The sequence below is a fragment of the Myotis lucifugus genome, unplaced genomic scaffold (genome assembly GCF_000147115.1).
Source record: "Myotis lucifugus unplaced genomic scaffold, Myoluc2.0 scaffold_160, whole genome shotgun sequence".
In the NCBI taxonomy this organism is placed as follows: Eukaryota; Metazoa; Chordata; class Mammalia; order Chiroptera; family Vespertilionidae; genus Myotis; species Myotis lucifugus.
Genome location: NW_005871208.1, coordinates 1449575 through 1453912, shown reverse-complemented (window position 1 = coordinate 1453912; position 4338 = coordinate 1449575).

Genomic DNA, 4338 nt, shown 5'->3' with positions numbered 1-4338 from the left:
GAGCCTCAGGGCTCCATCCACCCCTTCCCCATGTCCATTTTCCTAATGAGCAGGTCTGCGCCCCTCCCATGGCTCTCTGGTCCTGGGAGCTGGGGTTGGAGATTAGAGTGAGCAGGGGACTCAGCCTCTGTCCTCTGGAACTCCAGCCTGATGGGAAAGGCGGGGGTCAGATCCAGGGAACAGAGAGGCACATGCCATAGATGAGACCTGGCCACACCAGACTGGAAGGGTTTCACGGACTCTGCGAGGTTTACCAGGCCGTTGTCAGGAGAAAGGTTTTGAGGGAGAGGGAGGACGTGGAGTGGCCTCTGGAATGTGGAGTTTAGGGGTCTTGAAGGAAGTTGGATGAGGCTTGCTCTGCTCCTTCCGTGGAGTAAGCTTATTGCTTCCCATCATGGGGACTAGATTCCAACCATGAGGGATCAGGTGACGCTTTGCTTTGAATGCTGGGTACAACTGAAATGGCCAGAGAGAGGCCTACATGTCTCACCCTGGCCTGGATCTAGGTGTAATGTCCTAAGGGTAACCTCCAGGGCTGGGACACTGGACACTCAGGGGCTGGTCTCTCTGGGGAACTGGGGGCAAGGAGATGGTTCCACCAATGCCTTGCCCACCTTCACTCTCGTGCTCCAGAAAAAGCGAATCCAGGCTCCCCAGAGGCCAGCTGACCCTGCCGATGGGTCCTCTGAGGACTGGGAAAACTCAAAGGCCCGGGCCTTCAACAGACCCCTTCCTTCCTTACTCTCAGTTTTCCTGCCCCCTTCCGCCCCCAGGCCTGGATGAGCCAGAAGGGTGGGGCTCCCAGTTGGCAAGACCCAATTTTGCTGGCTGGGAGTTTTCTAGGGTGTTAATTAAAAGGAGCCACCCAGAGAGGATGACTTCACCTGTTCACACACACACCCTTCTGCCCTGCCCTCTCCTCTGCCCCCATTCACACGCCCAGCCAAGGCAGGGGCGGCGGGTGGAGGGAGCCCGCCGGGAAAGATTGGGTTGTGAGCATCTGTCGATGTCAACAAGCAAACTGCAAGATCAGAGCATTTTTGACATTCAGTCAAATGTTGCCATTGCTGTATTTCACCTGTTGTTCCCCTCCCAGCTGAGCTGGATGGGCAGAACTGATGAATGGGAAGGGAGCTAGAGATTTCCCAGGAGCTCCCAAATAACCCCACTACCGTGGGAAAATCCTCCCCGGGGCCTGACCTCAATCAGCCAGCTGTGGCGCTGTGAGGTGAGGCCCCCGCTGGAGAGACCCGTGGTAGCCCACATTCACTACTGGCTGTGTGAGGTTCTCCCCACGTCTTCACAATTCTCTCTGTTCCCTAAATTCTTCCAACAGTAAAACGTTGCCCCCTTCTGTTGCGGGGCAGCAGGCTGAGGGTGTGGTGCCAGAGGTGGGCACTGATGCAGACCTGATGGTATCTGCAGGGGTGTTGCTGACAGCTCAGAGCTCCCAGATATTGCAGCGTTGGTGTTGGCTACAACCCACGTTGACCGCCTTGGTACTGGCTAATTGGCAGAGGGAGGTGGGTTTCTGGATTCTTTCAGGATCTGGTAGGGGGCTGCTCCCAAACTCCTCAGTGCTGGGAGCAGCAGGAGGCATTCAAGCAAAGGGGCTGGGCAGCTGTGCCCCACGTGGATGGGGAGGAGCCCTTGCTTGCCTGTTCCTTCCTGTCTCTATTCTGAGAACGCCCTGTAGAGGTCGCCCTAAGCCAGGCTTCTTGCCTGCAGCTGCTAGACAGGTTCTCTGCCGATGGTGGGTCTCCTCTTAGACCCTCTGCCCCAATCCAGGATCTCTTCTCCATGGGGGTCCTCCAGGCCTCAGGAGCTCAGGAAGGGCCACGAGGGAGGGACAGAAACAATGAAGGGCCCAGAGGCTCTGAAGTGACAGGAGTGACAAGAGTTGGCGGCAAGACAGAGAATATGCAAATGACACGCAAAAGAGCCCAGCTATCCCACAATGCCCTAGCCAGAGGATGTTTGGGCCCAGGTACCTCTTTGGTGGCCTTGGGATGCTGAGAGACCTTGTCCGCCTGTTTCTTTCTACCCATCTATGGGTGTTAGGATCCCATCTTTGCTGTTCCCTCCCTTCAAGTAACTACCTACCAGGTGTGTGCTAAATGCTTTAAATAGATACCATACTTAATTGTCCCAGTAATCCACTGGTAGGGACCATCAGCCTCATTTATATACCTTCCCACGGGGTTGCAGTACTGTTTTCTAGTCTCCCCTCCCCCCTCACAAATTAGGTATCAAATGGACATCACCAGAATGTGACAGGACCCCCCACCCCACCCTCTGGAGGACGTAGTCCTCTTGAGAGGACTGGGAGATGGGGCCTCCGGTCTGCCCTTGGCCTTCCCGAGGGTCAAGTGTAGGGGAGGACTCTAAACAAGCCAGCGTGAGCGCTCCCCTGCCTCTGTGGGGCAGCCCCTCTGCCTGACTTGGGTCTCCTCCACCCAGTCCCACTGCTCGGTTACTCTGTCTTTTCCTTAACAATGTCAGGGGTCTGACTTCAGTCCCCCTTGCTCAGGACCAACTCATTACCATGATGGTGGGCCAGGCTCTCCAAGGAACTTTAAAGGAGGTTTGATGCAGTTTCTGCACCTCCTTCTTGCAAAAGGCCTTTATGAGGCCTGGGGGCTGTAGGTGACACTTGCCACTTTCCTGGAGTAGAGTCCCAGAGAGAGGGCCTCATCGAAGTGGTGCTCAGCTTTCCTTGGGTTTTTGGCACAGGTTCTCTCTGTCACTTGGCTGGGCCTGGGGAAGCTGGGAGGGGGCTGGGGGTCACACCAGGTGAGGTTGGCACATCTCCCTGCTCCAAGTGCTCTGCCCCAGCCTCAGCAAGGACCCTCCACCCCACCCCATGGCATCCTTAATCCCAATTCCTCCCCCTACATTCTCTTTCATTCACCCTGCCCTGTGGCCTCGCCCTCCTTCCCCTCCCTCCCTGGCCCCTGTCCACTTCCTCTCTGCTGAATCTTCAGCTGGGTCTTCTTCTCTGTGCCTGTCCTCGGGGCCCCTTGGCTGGTCATGCTGGGGTCTCGCTGGCTTTCTCTTCCCCGACAAGCCCAGGGACTTTTGAATGCTCCTCCCTGGTGCTGAGAATGAGGTGACTGGAGGAATGAGGTCCTGGTACATTCCAGAGTTTGGAGGTGCTCAGCTGCCCAGCACCTGGGCTCCTTGGGGTCTGAGACTCCTGGCCCAGCAGGGCTAGAGGCAGACAGCCCCGGCCCCCTTAGGGTAGTGACGGCACAGTGGACAGGCATTTTGGGGACTCAGCCACCAGACTGCAATTTCTACCATCTATGGTTCCCACTCTCTGCCACACTACATGCCACCATGCGCCTGTCCTTCCTGGCCAGGTGTCCAGAGGCACGGGTTCCCTTCCTCACCGATTTCAACCTCTTCCACTCAACAGTCTCCCACCGGCTTCCTGAGGCCCCTCCATGCTCCCCTCCTCTGGAAGTCTATGGCAACTGCCGCAGCCCATGATCCTTCGTTGTTCTGAGCATGTCTCTGTCTTCCTTTAGATCCCCCATCTCCCTGGTGGAGGGGAAGAGCAGAGGTGCCCATTCCAGCTGTGAACAGACAGGCAGATGTGGGCACAGACCGGAGAAAGGGTCCAGGCTTTACAGACAGGTCTGGGTTCAAGTCCTGGCTCTGTCACCACTTGTTTAACCTTACTGAGCCTCAGTCTCCCCATCTAGAAATGGGTTAATTAGAGGTACAACAGGTAGTAGTTGTGCACTGTGATAATTATTCTCGCTACATGTAATAGTATTAACCACTGAGACAGCTTCCGGGAAGAGAGGTCTTCTCTAGAACCCCCAAATGAAAGGAAGAACCCCTTTTCATGTCCAATTCTTGCCTCCAGTGGCCCTTCTCTCTGAGACATCTTTCCCACCCAGTCCTCTGTCATGATTTTGCCTTCTTTGGAGATGCAGGGTGGGGTGGAGTGCCTGTTGCCTGGGAGGGGGTTGGTCGTGGGCTTTGAAGCTGCCCCCCCTCTGCCCCCAGCCTTAGGTCCCCTCTGGCAGGGAGTTGCCACTGCCCCCAGGTCAGGGCCTGCCCGAGCAGGTAGGCAAAGTGCTCTCAGAGTCTGAGAGGGGCTTATGCTTGCTGTTGGGGGCTGGCAGCTGCCAGGCACCCTCTGAGGGGCGGGGAGAGCAGGGAGAGGGTGTGAGCTTCAGCAGAGCAGCGAGTGGGAGGCGGGGGAGAGCTGTGGGTGCATTCCCAGGCGGGGGTGGGTGGGGGTGTAGGGCGGGGCTGTCTGGCCTTTGTTTCCTCTCCTGAGTTTCGATCAGCGGGGCGGGGTTAAGGCTGGGCTCTGTTGAGGCT